Source organism: Manis javanica, chromosome 3 (genome assembly GCF_040802235.1).
Source record: "Manis javanica isolate MJ-LG chromosome 3, MJ_LKY, whole genome shotgun sequence".
Taxonomy (NCBI): Eukaryota; Metazoa; Chordata; class Mammalia; order Pholidota; family Manidae; genus Manis; species Manis javanica.
In genome coordinates, this window is record NC_133158.1 from 114,214,699 (window position 1) to 114,241,928 (window position 27,230).

Genomic DNA, 27,230 nt, shown 5'->3' on the forward strand with positions numbered 1-27,230 from the left:
GGAGAACTGTCTGTTCAGCAACTCTGCCCATTTTTTAATTGGATTGTTCACTTTTTGTTTGTTGAGGTGCATGAGCTCTTTATATATTTTGTATGTCAGCCCTTTATCGGATCTGTCATTTATGAATATATTCTCCCATACTGTAGGATACCTTTTTGTTCTGTTGATGGTGTCCTTTGCTGTACAGAAGCTTTTCAGCTTGATATAGTCCTACTTGTTCATTTTTGCTTTTGTTTCCCTTGCCCGGGGAGATATGTTCATGAAGAAGTCAAGAGATTTTTCCCTATGTTTTTTTCTAAGAGTTTTATGGTTTCATGGCTTATTACATTTAGGTCTTTGATCCATTTCAAATTTACTTTTGTGTATGGGGATAGACAATGATCCAGTTTCATTCTCTTACATGTAGCTGTCCAGTTTTGCCAGCACCATCTGTTGAAGAGACTGTCATTTCCCCATTGTATGTCCATGGCTCCTTTATCCTATATTAATTGACCATATATGTTTGGGTTAATGTTTGGAGACTCTATTCTGTTCCACTGGTCTGTGGCTCTGTTCTTGTGCCAGTACCAAATTATCTTGAACACTGTGGCTTTGTAGTAGAACTTGAAGTTGGGGGGCGAGATCCCTCCCACTTTATTCTTCCTTCTCAGGATTGACAAAGCCACCTGTTTTTGTAGAGCACCCCAACACACCTGGTTGTTTAACGATGCTGAGGAATATTGATAAAGGGGGCTATAAAGTTGAGGTGAAATGGCCTCATATATTTAAGTAGCACCTTCCTCTGTGAACTTCTCAAGTGTTTTACAGCAGAGATTTGACTGACCTGTTGATTTTCTCTGTCAGGAATGTTGAACACATATCTCTAGACATGTTCAAGAAAAGCTATTATCAGGATGGCTAAGAACCAAAGGCTTTGGAGCCACACTGCGTGGGTTTATGTTCCAGCTTGTTCATTTTCTAGCTATTAAACATGACTATTCTGTTCTTCAATTTAATTACCTGCTAATCAGGAGATATTCATAGTACTTACTTACAGGAGTGTTTTGAGGACGAATATATGTAATGTGCTTAGGACAGTGCCTGGCATACTGTAAATGCAATATAAGTTTTCAGCTGCTTTCACCTTCGCTATGTATGTATCTCTCACACGTAAGGTAGGCGCCCACATTCATCTAAAAACATTCACAAGATGTTAATATTCTCAAAGAAACAGATGGACAATCGTACATTGGCCCACGAGTATTTGACAAAGCAAAAACTTCAGCCAGCCTTTTAGGAATCACAGATTGTGGGACCTAGAGAAACCTAAAAAATTATCTGGCTCCTCCTTTTCCCAGGAGGAGGGTCCCTACCACCTAAACATTCTGTTTGCAGCTGTGTTTGTGGGCAGATACAGACCTTGGGGTAGCCCTGCCGTCAGTAACTGAAGTGAGCCTCAGGTCTACCGAAAGGAGAGCTCTGGAAGGAGGCAAGGGCATCAGCATGGGCCTGGCACATAAGATGTGTGGACGAGCCCCAACCCCCACGAGGGAATGGGAAGAGCTGCAGAGGGATGAGCAATAAAAAAGGCCACCTGAGCAGGCCCTCCCGGGGTCCCAGTCACACTTATGTGAGATGAAACTGGTGACAAAGACAAACATCTGATTCCTTTCCTGCTTAGCAAGTTTCTGTAGATGACCATATCATTTGTGGTCCAAGCTGGAACAGTTCAAGAGTGAAAGATAATGCTATTAACGGTCATGTCAGGACATTGGTGTCAGCTGGGACACATGGCTAACCTTGTCCTGTGGGCCTGTGGCAGCACGTGCTTGACTGTCATTCTGTCTATTCAGTTTCTTTTCATCAGAGATGCTTCCTAAGAAGAGAGATTATTTTTAAGTCACTGATATTTTAGCACTTCTATGTTTATGCAAAGGGATGCCATTGATTTACCTTCCATAGAGGGAGGAGCCCCATTTTTGAACCTAGGACCTTATTCAATGCATACAGGTAAGAGGAGAGTGGGAGGGAGGCTCCATGATGGTTGGGTGGTTGTGCTTCAGGTATGTTTGTCATGACTTCGTTTGTTCTTTGAGAGAGCCGGTGTGCTTCACACTTACTCACCTGCATCCTGCACCCAGGTTGTGCCTACAGCATAGTAATGCTGTCAGGAACTCTGGCATCTATCAACCGTGACTGAGAACATCCATTTTTCTCAGACATGTGAATGTGGAAAAAGCAAGTGCTACAATTTGAAATCCAGGCCATTGAAATGGCTGGAGGAAGACCTCAAAGGAAGGAGTTTTTTCCCACCTGAAATACCTGCCCTTTTAGCCTTGAATTTGACTAAGTCTTTAATGGGTGAAAAAACCCCCAAACAAACAAGAAATACTTTTTTCCTGAATAGGTCAAAGTCAAGGTTTGCTCTTTGTTATTTCCAAAAAAAAAAAAAAGACAAGAAAGAAAATAAAAATGGCCCCCTGCCTGAGTGTACTTATATGTGCCTATTTAATGATTAATAATACCTTGTGGGCTATTGTTTGATGTGGCCTCTGCTGGTTTGAACAGGAAAACACTGATTCACTCTTCAGGCATTTATGAATCACAAGTGTTTACCTTGAGACAATAAATGAAAGGGGGAGATTAAAAAAAAAAACACCCAAATATGCTGAGTTCTTTGAGTAAAAACTGGAGATAACATGGGATCTCAGCCTTTGATACGCTGTGTGGGGCCCATAGCGTTCTCTCACAGAATAAAGACTGTGTAAATGACCAAGACTGGGGCTTTTGAGTTTTATAGATTTTTCCTTTCACTTGCTGATAGGTTTGAGGCAACGAACATTCCACTCTGCTTCCGTGTCTTGTGCATCATTCCTCACACCTGTCAGGGTGGTTCCACAGTAGTCCTTCGCAAGGCAGTCTCCGTAAGGGTCTTCGGGGTGTGCTTTCCCTGGAGTCTCACCACCCTCTTCTGTTTTCCCCTGAAGCCGGGAGACTCCGGCAGTAATCCAGAGGGAAGATGGAGAGCTGCCTTAAAGTGGAGCTGGTGGTCTGGAAAGAAGGGACCATGAGACTGAGGCCTGTTGGACCTTGGAGACTGACTGGACCCTGCTGGGGAGAAGGAGTCAAAGGATGACACTGGTTTGTTCTTGGCACAACTAATATTCCACAGTTCCACTTTCAATAATAATTCTTAGACTGATTGTCCCTTCCTCCTGTCCCAAAGTCTAGAGTTCAGTGAAGACAATTAGATTTACCTCTTACGATCCTTTACAAAAATGGTGTTTATTTTGAGATAATTTTAGACTTAAGAAAAGTTGCAAAAAATAGTATAGAGAGCTCTCTTGCTCCTTTAACCGGCTTCCCCTTTGTCACCGTTTTATACAACTATGGAGTGATCACCAAAACTAAGAAAAGAACTTTGATAAAATCCTGTAAACTACAGACTTTATTCACATCTCACCATTTCTTTACTATTGTATCTTCTTTCTGTTCCAGAACCCCATCCAGGGCCCCACAGTGCATGGAGTTGTCTTGTCTCCTTAGTCTCCTTTGCTCGGTGACAGTTGGTCTGGCTTTCATGACACTTAGAGTATTTGCCAATTGTTTTTTAGAATGTCCTCCTTTGGGGTCTGATGTTGCTTCACTGCACTGCTATTGTTAACCATGATCATGAGGTTAAGATGGTTTCTGTCAGGATAGTCACTGTGAAGTTAACACTCTTCCCTTATGTATTCCCTAAATGTCTGAGGGGGCCAGGGTGAAACTTCAAGACTCTCCAAATATGTTGTTTCTGCTTAGACATGGGCCTACTAAATTTAGAATTTATCAAAGGATCTTGTCTGTGGCAATTATTACCATGGTAATATAATAGTGATTTCTTATTTCCCTTATTTCTTCTATGTTAATTAATTGGAACTGTTCTTAAGGAGGAATTGCATGACCTTACATTATAATAAGGCAACTATAAAAAAAGTCCATACTCTTTTGGAGCCTAAATTTTAGATGGAGACATACACAAACAAAATAAAGAAATGAGTTAGATAATATATGAATAGATGACAAGTACTATAGAGAGAAATCAAGTGATGAAGGTAGGGGAAGGGCATCAGGAGGTGCAGGTTTAAATTGCATGGTCAGAGGAGGCCTTAGAGAGAAGACCTAAAGCAAAGAAGGGAGCCAGCATATGAAATCATAGGGGAAGGGGGTAGATTTCTAAAGAGAAGAAACCAGGGAGAGCAAAGGGTCTGAGGCAGGACCATCCTTATCTTATGTGCTTTAGGAAAGCCCTGGAGGCCAGAGTGGCTGGCACAAGTGAGCAAAGTGGGAAGGGAAGTGAGAGGGCGATGAGGCAGAGAGTGACAGGGCCAGATGGCACAGTCTTGGGGCTGTTCTCCTGACCTGGCTGTTGCTCTAACGGAGGTGGGAACCATCAAGCAAAGGGGTCATGTGATGTTTTTCATATACTAAAAGATCACGTTGGCTGCTTTGTGTAGGCAAGGGTGGAAGCATGGAGACCACAGGTAGGAAACAATGACTGTCATCAAGGTAAGAGATGAAAGTGGCTTGGACCAGAAAGGTAACAAAGAGGTGGTTGGATTTGGATGTATTTTGAAGGTAGAACTAACACTGCTACAAAAGCTCTCCCTTGTGGCCAGGAGCTTCTGGCCACCTCCTGGATCCCCAGGGTGTGTATCCTTGCTCCTCTGCCTTGAAGGGGGCTTTAGGAACAAGTCTGAGAAGTGCTGGCTGGCCATGTTGAGTCTAAGGCCCTCATTGGAACCCTGGATTATCTGCGTCCACCCTCCTTTCCTCTGCACTGTACCACACACTTCTCTCTCCCCAGGGCCAACCTTCTGCTCAGGCCAACCCACCATTTGTTCACAGTCTCTCAGTCCTCAGTGCCCTCTGCCAACCAAGATTCTTCCTATCCTCCAAGGCTCACTTCCAGCCCCACTGTCTGAACACTGCCCTCCTGGTAGGGACACTCACTAGGCTCTGCATCATGTGAGCAGCCCTGATTCCAGACAGCTTCAGATGCCCCTGCAGCCTTGGGGCCCCTTAACCACAAGAACTGGTCCCAAGTCCTTCATCAGTTGGTCGTTGGCTTGAAAATATTATGTTTCCTCTTAATCATCCATGTACATTTTGAATTATATTCCATGTATATATATTTTTTTAAATATGAAAATAATGTTTCTGCCTCTATCTCTGCCCAAGCCTTCAAGTGAAATTGAAAGTACATCTTTCTTTTTTTGGGGGCTCTCTCTACCTTTTGGTGGAGGGGCTGTAAAAATAGTTTGAGAAGGCAGGTGAGGGGTACAAGGAAAGGCAGGCATCCCTGAGGATTTATTTGCTGCTAATGGATTTCTATATCTATCTATTGAAATAAACTTGTGAAAAATGCATATGGTTAAAAACTTCAAGCAGCATAAAAGGGTAGATCCTGAAAAGTAACCCTTCAGTGGCCTGCGTCTGCCAAGCCCTGCCCCAGAGTCAGTCACTCTTACCTGTCCCTTAAATGCCTATCCAGGGGTTGCTGATGCAGTTAGCGGCTGGGAGCAGATAGTAATGAACAGCTGAAGGTAAATGGAGGTGTGGAGAAACCTAGGCCCCACATTGCACTTCCCAAGGCTATGCAGCACCGTCAGAAGGGCTGGCTGCAGAAAGCCACCCTGCCATTTTTATTGTGCTTGGCTCAGACCACAGAGGGGTGAATTTGCAAAGCCACCACACTCCAATGGAATTGGGGCATTTGGTACCACCCTCTTTGGCTCTGTCTGTGCCCTCACAGGGAGATTAGTTGTCCTCAAGATTGCCCAGGTTGGCTGTTGTCTCTCCCTCCAAGTCAGCCAGCCAGCCAGAGGGAGAAGCACAGCCAAGAGCTACAGGAGGAAGAAAGGCAGGTGGAAGAAGAGGTGGAGAATGCCAGCTCCCAAGCCATGATTACAGCGAGATTTCAGGGGAGCTTTGTCATCCCTCCGCACTCCTCTGTGCCTCAGAGGCTCACCTGGAAGGCAGCACCCCTGTCTACCTTTCCCGTGGGAATTCAGAGCAGCAAGCAGAACCCCTGAACTCTGTTGGGCCACTGCCAGCTACTTTCAAGCCTTTTTCCCTGCCGATTACAGTGACATGATGTCGTTTTTATTGAGGCAAGATTAGATTTTTTTTTTTAAGTTTTCAAAAGTGTGGTTCACATGATCTCTAGTACTTTTCCTATTGCTTGAAGACCACAGAGCTGCCAATTTCAATTTGCTTCAGCTTTTATCACTAAAAGAAGCTTAAAAGAAAAAAGAAAGGGGAGACAGGCTGAATGAAAATATTCCCCTTGGCCCTGGCAGTTAGCATGAGGGTGGCAGGGGACACACGCATCACCCACCCCTTTTTGTGTAAATGTTGTAATAGAAAGTTGTCGGGAGACTGAAGTTGGGCCTGGCTGCTGGACAACACACAATGTCCGAATGACTGGAGGGTTTTTGTGCCATAGCCAGAGAGGAATGTGCAGCCAGAAGTCATTCATGGTAGTCAGGAAAGTATTTAGAGAAGATGCTGATCTATTGGGTGATGGGTAAAGTAAACTCAAAGAAGTTTTATTTCATCTTAATTCTAATTTTATTATTCTTAAATCTAAGAATTTTCCTCCTTGGAGGCAAGATTTCCCATTCATTCAACATATTCATTGAGCACCTACTATGTGCCCGATTCTGCTGGCAGGGTGAATAAGGCAAAGTCCAGGCCTTTTGCCAGTTTTGAAGCAAAAATGAAGAATAATAATCTGCATGGACCATGGTTTTTCAGGTGCCAACTCACCCCTCAAAATGGGTGATGTGATGGAAAATCATGAAAAAAGCTAAGGTCCAATCACATTTGAAGCAGGAGAATGAGGTCTGGAGGGGTAAAGGACATGCTAACAAAACAAATCTCTCCTATTCCATGAACTCTGTAGAGTAGAAACAACATTTACATATTACCACCACTTACGAGCCACTTTCAGATTCCTACTAGTTTGATCCTCACAACAGCCTGTGAAGTAGGGAAGGGCAAAGTTGACCACAGCTCTTCACTGCAACTGGCACATGGTAGGTACTCAATGAATGTTAAGTAAACCCCTAATTTAGAGGGTTACACCGGTGGTTCAAGAATAATTAAGAGATTGGTCCCAAGTTACTTGGTAGTAAGTGACAGAGTCTGGACTTGAACTCAGAGGTCTTGAATATATATATCAAGGCCTGTCGTTACTCCTAGAAGCACCACCCTCTAGAGATTTCTCCAGATTACTGCCTTTCCTGTGGCAGCAAAGTGACTCAAGTCAACTTCCTTGAAGGTTGCAGTGGTCTTTGGAGAGTAATTTCAATGGGTAGAGGCCAAAATGACTTCAAATGTGGACAGGATACCTCGTGAGGAGACTCCACCTCCTGGGAAGGTTCTTCCAGAGTTGAGTTCATTGAGCTAAGAAACCTGGGCATGGGTATTATTCTTTGGGTATGGATTTCTAAACTGTTGCAAACCAGATTGGAAATATCCTTCTAGAAGTTTATATATCACCTCGACTCACTCTGTCTCTTTCAATTGTGTGGATCAGAAAAAGGTGGATTCAGAGCAAAATTGTGAAGAAATGTCTCCTCATTTGTGTCTTGTGAATCTTGATTTTTCTCCTCTGCAGAAGGATGGAAGGCCACTGTTGGAGTGGGATGTGTCAGATAGTTTAGAAGGCTTCATCAGGGATATAGAACTGAGAAGCCTAATTGCAGCTGTACTATCACTGGGCTGGAAGCTACCCAGAACATGATCTGAGTCTCTTCCCCTGAGGCAGGGGATAAGAGCACATGCCCAGGGTTGACTGTGGATATGTCCCTGCCAGGAAATGCAGTGTGGGGACATGAAGGAGTCTACAGGAATAGGGAGTCTGTCTAGATGCAAAGGGAGATCAGAGGGTGTAACACTCCATCTTCTTGTCCACTTTGCTCCATGAACATGAAGTAGTGCTTTTAGCTGCAAGTCAGAGAAAGATCTGGGTTCTAGTTCTACCTCAGCCATAGGCTCATGGTGTATGTCCCTAAAGATGGCATTCATTGCTGCCTCTTTGGGTTTTAGGTTCCCCATCAGTAGCCTGATGGTTTTCAACCAATGCCTTGGGAGAAGTTTCCTCCCTGGGGGTTGCAGAGTCAGAGCTCAGAGGTGGTGCTGAGCACCAGGGCTTCTTACAAACCTTCTCATCCTTCTACCAGATCGATATGGTGTTGGGCTGTTCACACATTGCATGTCCTCCTATGATTTTGTTCAAAGAAAGTATTTCACTGGTTTTTGTATTTAAGTTTGAAAACTGCAAGTAAGAGGCTCCCCCAAAATAATTATGAGTATGTGATATGAGTTATAAAGGCTGCGTGGGAGAGTGTACCTGGCCCTCAAACTGCTCACACTTCAGTGGGGTGGGCTGGAGACAGTTGACAAAAAATTACAAAACTACACGGTGTCTTACTTTTAATATTCTTCACCAGTAAGTGGAACCTTGTCTCATCTCTCTCACCCACAGCCAGCATATACAGGATACTTAGTAGGTGCTTAGTAAATACTTGCTGAAAGGACTGGTGAATGAGTGGCTCATTCCCTTTGGGAGGAATCACAGATGCAAAGGTAGCTAAGGGCCTTCCCAGCACTCACTGGAGCTGTGTAGGTGCTGGGAGCTCGGTGTTTCCCTTTCATGAATGGGCCAGTTACAGCAACTGGGGACATAATCTGTTACAGGTTGAATTGTGTTCCCTAAAAAATTATGTTGAAGTCCTAACTCTTGGTACCTTGGAATGGGACCGTATTTGGGTATAAAGGTTGCTAGAGGTCTGCTGAAGGGTTGTTGCACCTGTCATCAGCTGAAGGGAGGCTGCATTGGCGAGGGTGGGTCCTTCATCCAATATGACTGGTGTCCTTTAAAGAAGAGGAGCAGAAACAGACAGGGAGAAGACAGTTACATGCTAATGGAGGGTGGGGGGGGGGCGGAGACTGGAGTAGTGAATCTACAAGCTACAGAACACCAAGGAATGCCAGCAAATCCTAGAGGTGGGAGAGGCAAGCAAGGATTCTCCACTATAGGTTTCACAGGGAGTGTGGTCCTGCTGAGTCCTTGATCTCAGACATGGTGCCTCCAGAACTTTAAGAAAATACATTTCTATTGTTTTAAGCCACCCAGTTTATGGTACTTTGTTATGGAGCTCTAGCAAACTAATACATCTGATACTATGCTTACAAGGAAACTCTACAACCTTTTTTTTCCTTTAACCTCAATAAAATGTCTGGAAAATATGTTTGGTTTGAACTTACTGTTTTGAAGCATTCATTGTGGTCTCTCATAAAAATATTTCTTGTATTTAAAACTCTAAAACCTTTGTATGTTGGGTCACATGTGTGGCATACATTGAGTGGTAAAATAAATGAAAAAGAAAACCACCTCCCTGCAAACAAACCAAAAAAGCCCCATCCTGGTCCTTATCTTTTTTAAAGGCAGATTTGCTGAAAATTGGCTGCTTCATTTACCTGAGAGTTTGAACAGATTGTTCAGCATAGAGGTGAGTTTCACTTTCCCCTCTAGGAGCTGGGCATGATTGTCTGTATTAAATGTGATGTACAATCATTTCTCATCTCTCCTGCAGAAGTGCCACTTGCTTCTGAATGCCTTTCATGTGTTTTGTTTCATGGACCAATCCTCCTGCAGGCATTCTCCTCCCGTCCCCTTGATCAGGGAAGCACCCCTCCCCCGCCACCCACAAGGAGATTCAGGAATTTGTAGGACCCACCTCACTTCTGGTTATTGAATAACTGGCAGGGCATCGAATGTCAGGGCTAAGAAAACAGAACGGCCTACCTGCAGGACTGAATGACCTCAGTGCCCCAGCTGTTCTCAGGGTGTCAGCTTGCACGTCTGTCAGCGACCCTTTCATCACAAGCCCTGCTGACATCATACTGTTCTGAACACCTAACCTGATCATTGTCACTGTGGTCACCACACGGTGAATGACAGCAGCTTAAGGTTCTGATAAAGCCTGGAGCAGTTGTGCACAAGAGGGAATGGAAGATGGGAATGGGGAAAGAATGAGGGGTTTGCTGTATTTTAATTCAAAATTCGCCATCAACCTCCCAACCTGGTTTCCAGCCCAAGGCTTCACACAGCAGTAGATGTGAGATGAGCAAACCGTCACCCTCCCACCTGTAAACCTGACCTGGATGACCAGAGCTTTCCTCCAGGGAAGAGAAGGTTCTGGTGCCATTTTTCTGCCATAGGTGCTGCAGCAGTGGGTGTCTCTGGTTCCCAAGGTCTGATGGGGAAAATGTCTTTGCTGGACTCTGGCAGAGGGCTTCCGTTAGGGTGCGTTTGTGACTGGCTTTCGCCGTTGGTGCAAGCTTTCCTGTCAGTGTCTGAGAGATGACTGCCATGGCAAGAGGATGGACAGTGATCTCCAACAGCGAGTCATGATTTCCTCACATGAGAGTTGGAAGAACTGAGGGGGAACAAAGGGAGGTAATCATTCTGTGTCAGACAGACATTGTCGGAATGCTCACCATGGGCCATGCGCTGTGTGATGTCCTGAGGAAGGCAGTACTGCAAATCAGGGCTACTCACAGGACTAGTGCCTGAGGAGGAGTCTGTCCAGGGAACAGGGAGTCCTGGGGAACAGAGAAGCTCAGCGCATGGCCTGGGATAGCCGGAAGGGGAGTTTTATTCTGGGACTAGAAGAGTGATTTTCAACATAAGCCTTAGGCACTCAACATCAAGGTCATCTCGGGGAGTTTGTTACAATGCACATTCCAGACTCCCCACCCCAGTCATACTGAGCCAGAGTCTCTGGAATGGATCCTGGGAAGCTGCATTTGATTCTTTGGTACAAAGTTGGAGAACACCGCTTTGGGGTGCTTCAGGCTAGTACATGCAAAAAGATGTTTCCAAGGAGCTCAGGATCCAGGTAGTGTACAACAGAGTAAGGAAGTCTGGCCTTGGGGGAGAAGCCCAGAGCCCCATGTATTTATAAATTCATTCATAACTGAGGTCTTGAGGCCTTGGCTGAGATAGAGCTGAGCAAGGGACAATCTAGGAGAGTTTTGTGCAAAGCCCATGGATGGAGCCCTGTGTCCCATAACAGGTTTTGTCTCAAAACTTCAGGAACTCTTCTCTCTTTTGCTGTTTTTCCCTGTCTTTTCTAAGGACATCATTTATATAAGGAGGTTTGAAGATGAGCCTACTGTCCTAAAGAGACTGGGGGTGCATTGTTTCTGTTGTCTGGCCATCAGTCACCTGCCTGAGGAGGATTAACATTCTCCTTTGAGGCTCCTTTTGCGCAGGCCCTGCTGTGGCCCTTGCTTAAGTCTCCAGGTAATCTTCAGCTGCAGAGAGAAAGCCCCCACCTATCCCAACAGTTCTCTTTAGCTCTCAGGCAAAAAATAGGAAGGGCCCTGAATGGGCAGCTGTGTGGCACTGCATGCAATGTGCTGGTCTGTTCAAGGAGTAGTCACTGTTGGAAGAAATCAAAACTGAAAATTGAGATTCCCCTGCCATCCATTTATTCCTTCAACAGAAATGTGTTGCATCCCTTCCCTGGCATTGTGTGAGTGGCTGGAGTTTTGGGTGGATAAGATGGACACAGTCCCTGCCCTCATGGCGTTTATGATCTATAAGGGAAGAGAAACAAGTAAAGGGTGGATTGTAGTAACTGAGCTGAGAGAAATGCTGTCTCCCATGATTCCTCCATGCCCTCAAAGGCTGCACCTGGCCCAGGGCTGGATGGCTCAATGGTATTGGAGATATCCTTGTCCCGAATCCATTTTTCTCTTTTTTTTGCAAACATTTGCTGAGCCTCTATTATATGTGGTATTAAATGACTTGTGTCCCAGACTCTGCTAATTAATTTACAGGCAGATTTTTAAAAAATGAACAAAATGCAAAACCTTGTCCCAAGGAGCTCAAAGTCAAATGTGGAGGGTCAGAGAAGCAAAGAAATTGCATCAAGACTGGGATAATGGCTCAAGCCATGGTACAGCTGTGGTTTGTTCAAGGCCACAGCAGAGTGTGGGGGCAGGGTGGGGTGCAGCAAGGGCAGAGTGCTTAGGCAGGGACAACTGGAAGCAGGTGTAGGAGTTTTTCCATTCTTTTGATGCTTCCCAGTCACGAAGTTAAATGATACCTGTTTCATCGTCCAATCACTCTGTAACTATGGACTGAGTGCCTATGATGTTCTTAGTGAACCAGCAAGAAAATCATTAGATCAGGCAGTCAAGCCAACAATCTTACTGGTTCCCTGGCTGGTGACAAGCTACAGTCAAACACTGTGGACTAAATAAAAGAATTGGAAGAACTCTCTCTTGTCCTCAGGGGTTCTATAGCTAACCTGAGTTGGCCAAGTGCATCCAGTCACCTCCAAAGCTCCTGTGTAGTAAAGGCAGATCCTACCCACTAGCAACAACGGGTTTCCTTCTGGGTGGGAAAGAGATGCCCCCTCACCTGGATCAAGCATTAAGTACATCTCTTAATTTTTGTAACAGCATGTCAGCTCTGATGTCTGCCAGGCTGGTATCTAAAGTATGAGGATCCATGGACAGCTAATATATATATTATATCTGTATATTGCAGATGTATAGATATATGTATAATAAGGTTCATTTTACTTCCAATTATGATTTATGCACATTAAAAAATAGAAAACTGCAGAAAAGATGAAAGAAGATAACCATTATCATTATTTAATATATTTCCTTCTTTTCTTTCATGATTTTACATAGTTATGACCATTGTATAGATTCAATTTTATACTCTGCTTTTGCTATTTAACATGATAGCAACATAAACTTCATTTCAAATGACTACATAATTTTTCATCATTCAGGTACAATGATTTATTTAATATATTTCAGCATATAACTGTAAAAAAAATTATTTTTCTTAAGGTAACTTCCCAGAAATGGAATTGCTAGTAAAGAGTATTATTAAGACTCTCAATACATACTGCCATTCCAAAGGGTCATGTCAGTTTTTATTTCCATATATATAGAAGTGTATGAGTTTAATTCTAAATTGTCTGCTATTTATGTCTTGATAAAACAGGATTGAAACAAGGCACTAAGCCTTGTCCTTGGGTCTGATTGGGATCAACACAAACATATAGGCTTGAATTGCATTAGTTTAGTTCCTTCACATTGAATTATAAATTGATACTGCCCTTAACTTTAAAATGGATTATTTCCAAATAAACAAAAAAAGACACTTCTGGCCTCTTCTGCTAAACCATCACTGAGGACCCCATCCTTTGAGTTACTCTGTGTCCCTTATATCAGGACATATTCCACTTTAACCTCAGCCTTATTTCCTTTTTTTTTTTTTTTAGAACAAGTAGTGATATCTCAGCTACCAAGAGCTCAGAGTTCACATTCATGCTTGCTGAAGGTAAAGGGCCATCAAACCATCATTTTTCCTCTTTTGGAGTTATTGTAAACAGGCTCAAAAACCACTAGCCAAATGCACATTAAGTTTCAGCCTAATCGATGACCAGGGAAGCTTCCAAAGCTGCAGGTTCTCTATTAACCCCTGTAACAGGGAATGGGGCCGGGGACCTCCTGTTTCCTCCCGGAGCTAGACTTTGGGATCTGCATGTTCTGCTAAGCAGACTCTGGGTACACTTATTCATGCTACTTCAAGGAAAAGCTTATGGCCTGCTTGTAGAAGGCCAGTGGAGTAGAAGCAGTTGGAGAATGGCTTAGTGGTGATGGTGGGCAGTGAGGGGTGAGTCCTTGTGCAGGTGGTCTATCACAGAAGCTTGGAGTGGGACAGAGAGCAGAAGCCTGCTCTGCTCATGACTAAGGAGCAAAAGCCAGAGACTGCATCACTGTGCCCTGACTCAGTAGCTGCCTCCTGGGAAATGTACCCCTCACTGATCTCATTAGCTACTGCTTCTTTCCAGGAGGAGGGAGATGGGAGAGTTCTACTCCAACCCTCCCCTCATGTGGGCTGAAGAGTACAAGTCTCTCCTCTACAGAAAGGTGAGAAAGACAAAATGAAGATTACCCTCAGGGTAAAGGTACTTAACTGCAGCAGCCAGCTTAACCTGGATGTCTAACATAATTGTCCTTTTCCTCTCTCAGTGATGTTTCTGATTTTTTCCTACATTTGTAGCTTGAGATTTACTATTATATGTACATTTATTTTTTCATTGTAAGCAACTTAAATTTTTGTATCATATATACAAGTAAACAACCGTAAGCTTGGAGTTCTAAGGCTAACAGGTGCAAGACACACTGAACAAATCACAGGTGAGGCCTTAAAAGCTAGGGTCAGCGAAAACTAGAGTTATCAGGATGATTTACTTTGGGTGGCAGGGTTTAAGTTGGGTTTGACTGGGTGTAAGAGTAGGAATATCAAAGCCAGTGCTTGAGATGGGAAGAATCATGGCTAGACATGAGAAATGGCCACTCTTTTAGCCCTTACAGTTTGTAAAGTATTTTAAGATCCATTATGCCTCTTCGTCATCACACCAACCCTACAGGGTGGATATTATTATTGTCCCCATTTTATCCACGGAATACTAGGCTCAGAGAGGTCATATGGTGGATCTAGGACTTACATCTGGGTCTTCTGCACCCCAATTTCATTTTTACCCCCATCCTCTGTACACTGTTTAAGCTAGATGAGGAGACCAACTCGACAGAAGGGGAGGAAGTGCTCTTAGAGAACAGTGGAAACTATGGTGTTGAGTTAAGCCTGAGCCAGACTGAAGAGGGTCCTGAGAGTCAGGCAGTGCAGATTCCTGTAGAGGAAAAGGAACCAGCAAAAGCTTTTGAGCAGGAGAGTCACATGATCAGGTGATAAGCCCCACCCGCCTGATGCTAGTATGCACAGAGCAGTGAGAAGTGCAAAGAGGGAATATGGGAGTAGAGATGCTAGTTGGAAGGGTAAGGGCAGACTTCTGCAGGAGTATTGTTTGTTCTCAGGATATTATTAGCTTCTTTCTGAGGGTTTATCACTGTGCCATGAAATTAGAATTAGATGGGGCTGAAATATTCTGTCCCTCTCTTTCACTATTTTTATACTAATGAGCTAGTATCTCTGATATTTGGTCCACATTATTTTCAGCATTTCTGCTTTACCCCACCTCTGCGACCCCTCTATAAGCAAAGTTGGGATTCAAACAACGCACTGATAAGACTTAGAGTTGAGGCAAATATCCACTTGAGTTTTATTATATTTAATGAATATTTACGGAGAACCAATTATGTGCTGGGCACTCTGCAAAGTTCCTCTGTTGAGGGAACAGAAGGAATGCATTGCACAGCCCTGCTTCAGGTGCTCCTGGCCTCCAGGGGGGGAGGCTGAGAGAGAGGGTGTGGGGGAGGGGAAGGCATAGGAGGCTAGACAGGGACACAAAGAATGCAGGAGAGGGCTACCAGACTGGCTCCTTTTTCCCCCAGGAGGGCGAGGATTAGGTATGGATCCACCAGCAGCAGTGAATGTCCCACTCTGAGGTTGCCTTTGTCGTGTGATCAAAGGGTATCTCCAGAGGCCAACAATCCCAGCTCTGGCTAAATTTTCCTTTCTGCTCTGCTGCGGCCAGCCCTCTGAAACTGGCTGCTCCAGAAGAGTGAGTTGGGAGCCCCCCCCCACCCCCGCCCTCCACCCCACATCTGCTCCCTGGGGGCCACAGTGGAGAGCCCCACCCTCCAGGGGGAAGTCTGTGCTATGAGGTGCAGCAGGACACCTGAGGCCAGTGACAGTGACTCACTGTGTGCCCTTGGGCAAGTTATTTCTTCTCTCTGGTTTCTTCCTCTTTCAGAACTGGAGCAGCTCCTTGTAGCACTTAAAGGCTTGGTGGTGATTACTGCAGAATTGCAGTGTGTGTGTGTGTGTGTGTGTGTGTGTGTGTGTGTGTGACTTGCTGTTTAATAGGGTGCTAAGACAGCAGGGGGGCTGTCCTTTCCGCCCCCCACCCCCACACGTGTGGCTCTCATTACTGTCAGGAGGCCTTAAGCAGCCCCTTGGAGATGAGAACAGACCCCTTAATTAGGCACCATTCCCAGAGCAAGAGAGGGACCAGCCTGGGCCTGGCTGCCCTGGCGTCACGGGGAGTCCAGCCCACAGGGCCGGAGGGGCATGGGAGGGGGAGGCTATGGCCAGGGCGTCTGAAGGACTCAGCAGGTTTACACTTCGCTGACCCGATGGATGAATGGGGCCCTGTCCACCCACATGGGGGCCTGGAATCTTCAATTATGGCAATTACATCAACAGGTCGGAAGGGCAGCACTTTCCACTGAAGAGGTTCAGGGCTTAAAAGGAAAATACTAAAGCCAGCTTTTTTTTTTCTTTCATTTAAAGGGATTGGGCTGATGGAAGTAGACCCCCATCTACAGTCTAATTGGGCTGTGAGTAGAAAACAAAGATGTGGCATGTTTTTGGGGTAGAATCTGGCTGGCATGTGCTTACCCACCTCTGGACTTTAGGCTTTTCTTTCAGTCGACTTCGTGTTGCAGTCCCTGGCGCAGGTGCACCCCCTGTCAACTTCCTCAAATGGGACATGGTGCCTTGTCTCTGAGTCCTCCCAGCTCACAAGGCTAGGGGAGGCAGTCCAGGCAGTCCTGAACTGGTGTCAGACAGGCTGGATGAGACTTTGGAGAAGTTGCACAGTCTCTTCGATTCATGGTCTCCGTATTTGTAAAATGGCATAGTGGATAGAATGGGTAAAATCCATCCTTCCTCCTTCCTACAGTTTTGAGGGAGATTCTAGTCCCTGCTGCATACTCAAGCTCATTGGGTATTTTCCCTCCCTCAGCCATCCCGTTAGATAGGTAAGACTTGAGTGAGACCCTTCTACCAGCATCCTGAGAGCTTGTTAGAAACACAGAAGCTCAGGCTCCACTCCAGATCCACTGAGCCAGAATCTGCATCTGACCAAGCTTCCTTGGAAATTCGTATGCGTGTTCAAGTTTGAGAAGCACTGCTCTGGCCTGAAGCCTGCACACTAAAAACATTACTTCGGTGAGTAAACAAGACTAGACCTCTGGCCTGTTCTCATCTGTAAAATGGGGATAATAATATTTGTTCTTTCCTATATGAGGGATACTGTGAGATCAAATAAGAAAGTAGTTTATAACTTGTAAAGGTATTTTATTCAGTCACTCCATAGTTTGTTCAATAAATATTTGCTGAGCAGCTACTGTAAGGCAAGTTTGGGGTTTATAAAATACTTGCTCTGCTTAGGGAACACTTTAAAGTATTCTAAAAGTCTGATTTTTAAAAGCACCAAGTACAACAAAATGTAGTAAATGTTGTCCAATAGCTATGTTCAAAATAGGAGATGATTGGGTTGGGGGGACAATCAATTCGGATCGAAGTTCAGGCTGTGCTGAGGGTGGTGGTACTGAACTGACGGAGGCATGAGCCAGGGGGAGAAGGAAGAGAAGGCCCTTCTAGACAGTTCTGAGGTACTAAAGCTGGTGGGAGATGAGGGGGTGGCCGTTAGTCCTGAGATCTGACAAGAACGGCTACAGTGGCAGTGTGCTCAGGTGGGCCATGACCTGCCGGTGAGTATGGACAGGAGAGGTTCCACAGCCTGTCTTCTCTCTCTTGGGCCTTCAGTCTGAACAGTATTGTCCTGCCTACAGTCTCAACTGTCTAAGAGGAGGACACTGGGTTTGTTTTTCTGTTTCTTCCACTCCTCATCTGTGCTGATGGGTGAAGTGTATTGCCAACACTAATGTCCTACTTGCTAAGGTTTTAACATAACACTGAGTAGCAGGCTTTAGTTAAGGAATGGAAGTGGGTTTCCAGATCTGTCGTTTATTTTTACAACCCAGTGGGAAAGGCAAGTTGGCACCTATGGTACCTGAGAATTGAGATGTCAGCATGTTTAGGAAATGCCAGTGAGATCTTTCACTGTCCTGCTCCCCTGCTGCCACCTCCCTGTGTCTATAGAAACAGTGGTCACAGGTGCAGGGTGACGTGGCTCTCAGCTAGTGGGCAAACAACAGAATAGAGATGCTACTGAGACCCAGAGAGCAGTAACTCTGATGCATCTGGAAGAGGTGGCTCCCATGCCCAGCAGCCTAGGATGCTTCTGGGCTCTGCCTGGTCACAGCAGTGAGAGCAGGAGTGGGAGTGGGTGATGCCGAAGGGGAGTGTGCAGAGCAGGTAGAGAGCAGAGCAGGCCCAGGGTAATCTGAGTTCTCCTGCAGGTCAGGAGACTTAAGCTTACATGAGGGCTGAGCTCTTGCTTGTCCCAGTGCATACTTGGTGCCTGGGTACAACTCCATGGTGGCAATGGGAGGGACCCCTGCCCAGGGTCTTCTCAGTGTGAGGAAAGCAGCCAGTGGATGCCCAGGCTCATTTTACTCAGTTCTAAGCTCCAAAGCTAAAGGCAAGGACTTTGTCTTGCTTGCATGGGACAGCGCCCTTGGGTGCTGAGTTAATATTTGACCAAATTTGCAAATAAGGGTTATCTGTTTGTCTCTGGCAAGGACATTGGGGTAAGTGGCTTTCTGCTGCACCACCCTCAGTATTCCTGTTTATTCTCTTTGGGCCAAGGAAGGAGACAGAACCTTTCCTTGTCACTGGCCCCTTCAGTTCTCTGTTGACACGGGTGACCAACTTTGTAAAAAACGACCCCATGGGGTTGTTGCTCTTGCTCTGAGTGGATCTTGACTAAAAGCCTGGGAAGCAGCATGATATAGAGAAATAGCCTGAGATTTGCAGCCAGATGGGACTGGATTAAAATCCAGGCTCGTCCAATTATGACTTGTGGTCCTTAGGAAAGTAAGTACCTTTGCCACCCCACCCCAAAGTGGGTGTGGGAGCGAGCTGCCCTCCTTGCTGGGTCAGGAGGACTGAAGCCCTGGCAGTGACAGCTGCCCTGCTTGCTGGTTTGCCGTGACCCAGCCCCCAGAAGTCTAGAGATGGAGAACTGGAGGGCTTTCAGTTCATGAAGACCATCTCTGTGTCAGGGCTGGGCAGGCAAAGGACCCTGGGGTCAACCCTTCATCAACCAGAAGAGGAGACTGCAGCCAGCAGTGCCCTGCCTCACTGGGTCCCTGGGGCCCCACACCTGTCCTCAGACCCACACAAACACCACAGAAGAGGGAGCCCTCAGGTTTTCTGGACCTATTCTCAGCCACCACCCTCCCTCCATCCGACCTGGTGTTTGCTCTCCCAGGTGCCTTGACTTCTAGGTTTGACATTTGCCAGTTCCTGGCCAACGCCTTGAATTCACTCAAAAAAGACTCTGCTCATATACCAGATGCATAATGTCTGCTGCCTCGGGTGTACACCTCCCTTTTCTGTGGGGCCAGGAGCTCAGAACTTCCAAAGCATGCTCTTCCCTTCTACCCTCTTCTCCTGGGTTCTTTGTTGGTTTCTGGAATGGCATTTCCTCTCTTTCTCTCTCTCTTTTATTTTTTATTTTTGTAACTGGGGGGGAGCAGCCTTTGAGGATTTTTTGGGTGAACATGCCACATGTCTGCGTCATGCTGCAATAGGAATCCACAGGAGGACAAAGGATGGGATGTATCATTTCCAGATGATCTGAAGAAATCACTGGGGTGCTCAGCCTTCCCTTCAGAAGGCAGAGGCAAAATTCCGAGCAGGCTCCTGCATCGGTGACTGAACCCTCCTCTTCTAGATGCTATGAAGTGTCCTGAAACATTCCACTCTTTGCTCTGAGACTCGGCTTTTTTCTAAAAAACAAGGACAGTAATGATTCCAGTCTAGGTAACTTCATCAAAGTGCTATCTGGACTGCAGCAGATCCTGGATATGAAAATACTGGGTAAGCTCCGTAGCCTCATGCACTTGTCAGGAGCTGCTCTTGGCAGTTCTCAGCCCTATTCTGGGTAAAGGTTTCCGTACCCGCCATTGGGTCAGCCTGGGCTGTACTAAGCGGCCCCTTGCAAAGGCCTCTCAGTTTCTAGGACTGGAGAATAGCAGTGAGGAATTCCAACTGACCCATCTCCTCAGACTCTTCCCAGAGGGAGTGTGCCTTGGTGGTGAGGAGGCTCAGGGGATTCTCAAGGGTTACTTTGCTGGGAGTCTCCAGATGGCATCTGCATTCCGGTAAACATGCTGGAACCAAGGACCCTGACTCCTGTCACGTCCCAGTTAGAGGTGGCAGAGTGGTGTCCAGGGAGGTGTGTGGGGCCACATGGGTGATGCTGCAACCCCAGGTAGGCCGGAAATAGTGTCATAAAGGACAGCCATCCCTACTGCCTAGGCAGTAGCCTGGGCACCAGGGGCATCTGCACAAGGCATTTAGATTCCCCAGAAGGAGCCAGGAGGGTTGTCACAAACTTTCCTTAGAGAAAGTAGCACCAGTCTGGCAGTATTTACTAGTTTATTCATTTGTCCATTTGTTCAGACAGTCTTCTGTGTAATTTCTTCAATCATGATGAATTTGTCAAGCACTTACTACATATTAGAGCCATGCTAAGGGTCCCACATGTATTTTGTCTTGTATTGGGATAGGTTAGGTAGCTCTGTGTTAACAAACAATCCCCAAATCTCAGTGACTGGAAGCCGCACCAGTTTATTTCTTACTGGTGTTACCTTCTCAGCACGGCTCTTGGTTGATGGTGTTGCTCATGGTTTCCAAGCTGGTGAGTGCTCCCCATCCTCTGATGCCGGCATTTCAGCATGAGCTCCTAGGATTCACTGCAGCAGGGGAAGAGAGCGAGGAGAACTACGCACTGGCTTCTCAAGGACTCTGCCGGGAAGTGGCTGCACCCCTTCTGCTCACATTTCATTGGCCAGAGGATGTCAATTGCCAAACCTAAAGCAGTCAGAGAAGTGTCATCCTTTCCTGGTCCTTAAAGGAAGTATGGAAATAATATGAACTCTGTTAAGTCCTACCACACACTAACTCCCATAAGAATCCTGGAGGTAGTTATTATTCTGATTTTACACGTGAAGAAACAAGAAGGACAAGAAGGGTTAAGCACCTCCTCTACATTTGCTTGGCTAGTAAGAGGGAGATGTGGTATTTGAACTTGGGACAGTCTGAATGCAAAACCTTTACTGGATCTTTTATAGCACCCTGCCATGTATACAAAGATGGCTGAATCTCAAGGTAGAAAACAGCATCTGTCAGCCAAAGAAGGCTGGGTAATGTGCTGTTTTGGAGGAGGGAGCGATCACTTCCAGTTAGAGAAATCCAGGAAACCTTCACTGAGGAGGTGGCTTTTGCCCAGATTTAAACATCCAGAGATATTTATTATTTCAATCAGTTATTCATTCTGTGGGCTATGTGGGTGGCTTCTCACATCTGGCAAATCTTTATAAAATCCAGTTAGTTCACATATTTAGCTTAGTTCACACTCTGTCCTCACAAAAGAGTGATGGGGGTGGGACAGAGAGTAGTTCTGAACTGAGTTTAACTAAGTAAGTTTCCTGGAACAGGCCCTGGGGAGAGATTTGGTGAAGTGGGTCAAGAAGAGCTGGACTTTATTGCAGATTTATTGCGGCCTTCCTGCCTTCCTCTCTCCTTTCCTCCTCGCTCTGTCCTGAGAACCTGCTATCTGCCTGGGGTGGGGTGGAATGCTGGGGAAGGGGAAGGAAGAGGGGGCTGACTCTGACACAGGTTCTGGCCCCCTGGGAGTCTCAGTGTTTAATGATGGGAGGGATAAGGTTGCAGCGCTCCAGGGTCCCAGTGTTTGCCTAGAAACTCAAGACAAAGCCCCCAGCATGGGGTAGAGTGACCCCACTGAGGGGTGTGGGTAACTGGAGTAAAAGAAAATAAGCTTTCCATCCAGAGCGGTGGGGCATGGGGGCTGGAGGGGAGAAGCTTTCAGGACAGGCAGAGAGTGCAGCTCCAGTCCTGCCAGCTGAGAGGGGCTGAATGAGTCAGGCCCAGCAGTGCTGCTGATGGACGGACAGCTGGGCCCTCTGGGCTTGCCTAGGGGCCACCCCTGGGTACACCTGGCCTTGCCCACAGCTGTGCTCCAGCTTGGCCCATGCCAGCAGCCAGCTTTCATTAGTGCTGCCAGAGCAGAATTTGACCACTTTCTGATTTTCTTCTGCTTCGCTCCCCCAACTCAGGGGGAAATTGAGTTTCAAGGACAGAGCTTTGCTACATCAGAGGTGGTCCAGGTAGACCAAAGCTGAGAGATGCTATACGACATCCTTGCACACACACTGGCACTTGGCTGCTCATGTTTCCCTTCCAAGAGTCATGGGCTGCCAGCAAAGGACTTGAAGTTTCTACTCTGGAGAAGCTGTTATCCAGTTCATCCCTCAGGTGCAAGGGGTGAGCGTGTGCCCTTTAAGTGAGTCTGTAATCTTCTACCTCTAGGTCTCTTTCCCCATTCACACTATCAAAGGACCTTGGTGCTGGATGGTTCTCAGAGGGTATCTAGGCCTGTGGTTGCTAAACTGACAGATCACCACCTGGGAAGCTTTGAAAAGTACACGTTGCCAGGCTCTGGGCCCAGACGTTCTGACTCAGTAGGTCAGGGCCTAGTCCTCATCCAGTCGATTCTGCAGGTCCTGTGCTCAGTGGGGTGGTCCCCTGGGGCCCTGAGGCCTGGTGCACTTCCCTTTCTGGTGCTTGGCAACCAGCCTTTCCTTGCAAATTTATCGTTCTCATTAAGGGAATGGCTCTCGAAACCCGCTGGGAGGACCAACGGTATTGTGCTCCTGAATGCAGGGCTGACTGGCCAGGAGAGGGTTTCTATGCTGGCTCTGTTCCATCTCATCACGGCAAAGGAGCCCTTTCCTGGGGTGGGAGAGCATTGTCTGTGTCAGCCACGGCTGCCTTGAGATGCTTCCCCTAAGCTGTGGGGCGGGCAGATCAGCCAGAACCATCCTCCCTGGGGCTTGTGGCTGCCCAGCAGAGAGGAAGGGCTGCAAGAGGAACATGGCTGACTGCCCCCCGCTTATGCCTCCCTACTCCCACCCTAGGCCTGGCTGTACAGCAGGCTGTCTTCGGGAGGAATTGAGACCCTGGGTATTGCTTCGGGAAAACACTTTGATTTTCATCTCTGAATCCTAAGAGGTGCTTTGCAAAAAAATGATAATGATTTTGTTGCATGTGCCCAAGATTTGTTCATGCAGGTTCCTGTGTACTCCTTGTAAGGGGAGGAGAGAGCACAGAGGTTATCTTCCAATGCTGGGAAGGAATGAGCTGAGCTCAGAAGGCGAGTGGGCTTCTGAGGCATTTAGTCATCAAGGATCACGATGATATATGTTAGGCACCCTCACATTTTCAGACTGAAAGTGTCTGTGTGCATGCGTAAAGAGAGAGAGGAAGAGAGAGGGAACAACTGATACAGCAAATGGGGTAGAATGTGAACAATTGTGAATCACCTGGGTAAAAACATACAGATGTTTTTATACCACTTTTATTTTCACCATTTTTTGAAAATTTACATTTATTTTCAAATAAAAATCTTCTTTAAAAAGGTGATGGGGTTTATTTGAAGGCATACAGCAAGTTAATAGTGGAACCCCTGCCTGTGTAAGGCCCACTTGTCACATCTTCTCATTTGGAGATTATATATTTCTCAGACTTAGCTCAAATGCCAGTTCCTGAGTGAGGCTTCCCTGGCCTCCCAGAGTGGATTAGAGCATTTCATGCACTTTCCCTCCCACTTATCACAGTAGACAGGAGTGAATTATTTTTAATTTAATGCCTGTTTCTCCTTTTGGACTATAAGCTCCATGAGGGCAGGACCTCATCTGTCTTGTTCCTGCTGTATCCCAAGAATCTAACACAGTTACTGGAATATAGTAGCTGCCCAACTAATATTTGTTGAGAGGATGAATGAATGAGAGAGTGAATGCCAAGCATGGGCCACAGATATGTACAGGTAGACACACACATGCCCAAACACATCTTTGCTCTACTTTCTTGATTCCATTGCTCTGCGTCATATACAGGCTGGAGATGCCAGGATTTAGAGGGCAGCTGACAGGGTGGCATCATGCCTCTGGAAATGGCATCTAGGAATGAATGACATCCTTTGGGAAAGGAGGATGACACCTCTTCCCAGTCAGTGTCTCCCTCCTCGCCCCTGAAGCCCAGGGGCCCTTTCTGGGGAGCAGTGGCACTCTCTTGCAGCAGGTGGTGGAGTGGTCCCAGGACAGTGGGCTCTGAGTGTGGTCGTGGAGACCACTGCCTTTCCAGAAACAACAGAGCCCTTTAAAGTCACTTGATATCATGCCTTCCTGACCTGGGCCTCTGCCAAGCCTCCCTCTTTCCATTGTGCTGCGGCAGTAGAAAGAGAGACCTGTATTTGCTCCTTCTGACGCCCCACCATGGACAATAGGGCAAGTGCTATGCTGGGCAGGCCTCCCATGCCCACTAACTGGAGAGTTTGGTTTTAGTTTTTGAATAAGTAATATACCTACATAGTTCAAAATTCAAAAGGGTAAACATATAATCAGTGAACATCAAGCTCCTACCCCTAGGCATCTTCTTCCTTCCAATATTCTTAGTTCTTATGAGTCCTCCTACAGACAGTTTGTGTGTATACAACCAAAGACATGGGTTCCCTGCAGTGGCAGAATTCCATATGTACTGTTTATATCTTGCCCTTTTGCACTTAATGATGTATCTTTGGGCTCTTTCCATACCAGCCATAATGAAAGAGTATCTTTTTTTCTTGGTTACACAGTATTCCATAGTGTCAGTGTACTCGGAAAAATGCAAACATATCTAAGGAGCCACGCTCCAGCCTTCCCTTGCCATGCTCTGTGCAGGTCTGTTCCTGGATTGTACTGACTGTGGAGGAGGATGGAGCATTCAGAATGCTGCCCAGGACAGTGACCACAAGACACATGTGACTGCTGAGGATTTGAAGTGTGGCTAACTGAGTGGAGATGTACAGAAAATGTCAAATACTCTCTGAATTTAAGAGATTTAAATGAAAAAATGTAAGATATATTTTACTAATTGATAATTTTTGTATGATGAGTTAAAATGACAATTTTTAAATACCTTGGTTAAATAAAATATATCATTAAATAAATTTCAACTTTTTTTTAAAGCTTTCAAAAATGCCTCTACTAGCAAATGTAAAATGATGTATGTGGCTCATGGTTGCAAGCAGCATATTTCTGTTGGACTCAGCTTCCGGGAGGCTTGGAGCCCAGGGAGAGAGCTGGAATGGGAAGGAGCTAAATAGAGCAGAAGGGGAGACAGCAAAGGAACAGAAACAGATGGCTAGCAAGAGCCTTTTGAAAGCTCCCAGTCTGGGGGTCGGGAGACTGAGTCCTTGCCCATCTCACTGTCACTTCCTGGGAGACCCCAGGACAACCACCTTCCTTCCTGTTCTCCTAGAGAACATTGCCTCCAGCAGGGCTGGGGTTCCTCTCTGTTTTGTTCTCTGCCCAATCCCCAGAGCTAGAGCCATGCCTGGCCCATGAAGTGCTTGCTGATGAATGAAAGAAGGTAGAAAGTGGAAAGGAAAATTTGAGTTTTCCTTTCAAGGTAAGTGTTAGACTCATCAGAAAATCAGGACTTGGAGGCCCTAGAGCAGGATGCCTCAGTCTATGACGCTGAGACTCAGAATTGCCGGAGTGATTCGCCTGAGGTCTCTCTGGGAAGTTGATGGTAGAACCAGGGCCAGCTTCAGTTTCTTCACTCCCACAGCTAAAGAACCATCTGGAAAAAAGGCTGCTTCAAGTAAGTATCTGCTCTTGGTGATTAATGTCTGCAAATGCAGCTTGGCGATGGCGCCTTCATCATCTCCTTAACCCATTTTCTGGGTGTGAGGTGATAGGCTCCCACGAGGCTGAAGGCCTGAGGAAGACAGTGGCAAGAGAGCCCACTTGGCACCACGGCTCAGCGTTCCCAGTGCCCGTCAGTTGGAAGGGCCTGGCTTCAGCCTGAATACCCAGCGGAGGCCCTGTCATATCCCCTGGCCTCCAGCTCCAGGCTGTTGGCCTGGAGAAGCTGGAGTCCTGCCCTGAGGCTGTGAGGGGCCAGCAGGCTGCAATCAGCAGCAAAAGAGGCGTCTAAATCATTCCTGCTCGGGTGGGAGGGGTCGGCGAGGGGATTTTCATAGATTATATTGAAAGAATTACAATGGTGAGGGAAAGGAGCCGAGTTCCCACAGAGTGTCCGGTCACTCCTGTGGGGGGCTGTGGGAGCTGGGCCTGGCCGCCTCTTTCTCTCTGGGCAGCAGCACACACAGTTTTTAATAATTAAGTAACTTTAATTGTCCTGGGAAAGCCGAGCTCGCCTTGGGGCATGCTGCACAAACTCATAATTAATGTTACCAAGAGAGATTAGCAAAGGAGAACTGAGAAATGATTCACTTTTTAAAAAGCGCCTCACTGTTAAGCCTTATTATCCTAAGTTTAGAACCTCATTTATCTGCTTTGAGGAAAAAAAAAAAAAAGATCCAAGACCCAGAAACGAGTGCATGTGAAATTAAAACTCCATGGCTTTGTAATCTGGTTTAAAAACATCAGATGGGAAAATGTTGCCATTTATTGATTCCATTCTGGTGACTGAGGGAACATTTAAGACAAGAATATAATTAATAAATGATAATGCATTAATAAAAACTCAAGCTTTTTACTGCTGTCTCTGTGCTTCTAGATTAATTCATTTCAGGATTTTTTGGAACAGCTCTTCTCTCTGGCTCTCTATGAAAGATATACCAAATTCTATGTAATTTTCAATTGCTTAGTTGTATGAAAAGATAGTAGTTGGAATATCTGGCACATCAGCATTTGGTACATCTTTGGTGAATTAATCAATGAGTGAGCACATTAGTGCAAGATGAGAGGACCTCAAAAAGGAGAGCCCTGGCCATGCACAGACACGCCTTGTCAACATGAAGGCAAGCCCAGGCTGTGCCTGGGGAAGAGGTCTGGGATGGCGACCAGTGTAGGGTGGACAGGGAAAATACAGCAGCAGCAATGACACAGCCGGCATGAGAGGGAGAAGGGAGAGGAGCTGTGACAATTAGGAGTGTATGTAAGAGGGTGGCCACCACGGCCTTATGCATAACTAGTAGCGCATAAGTAGTATGTGATCGATGGCTCTAAACTAGTGACTGTGTTTCCTTACAAAGTCCCTGTATCTCCACAGCACTGCCCTGTTTTCTTCTCCCATTCAGGCAACAAATATTTGTATCCTAAATGATGAGCATTCCACCCTTTCCAAGCACCATAGTGGATTTTTCTTCCATTTAGTCAACTACCATTGACCGAATGCCTACTAAGCTTCAGGAACCATTTTCCATGGACATAGATGGAAACAACTGGAATGGAGACAGGAGATTTTGGTTCTTAAC

At 46.1% G+C, this 27,230-nt stretch overlaps 1 long non-coding RNA gene across 12 annotated transcripts in view; it reads left to right on the plus strand.

Moving 5' to 3' along the window:
* Nucleotides 1-24,936, plus strand: part of LOC108405443 (uncharacterized) — a 36,430-nt gene extending 11,494 nt beyond the window's left edge. For 10 of the 12 annotated variants that reach the window (XR_005062891.2, XR_012129283.1, XR_005062890.2 and 7 more), the window contains one exon: nt 2,967-5,173. This is a non-coding gene — a long non-coding RNA (uncharacterized lncRNA). Of the gene's footprint in view, nt 1-2,966; nt 5,174-13,343; nt 13,403-13,916; nt 13,996-16,321; nt 16,369-16,775; nt 16,982-24,684 lie in introns of those variants that run through there. The other 2 variants (XR_012129285.1, XR_012129284.1) reach the window with 2 other exon arrangements.
* Nucleotides 24,937-27,230: the final 2,294 nt, after the last annotated feature.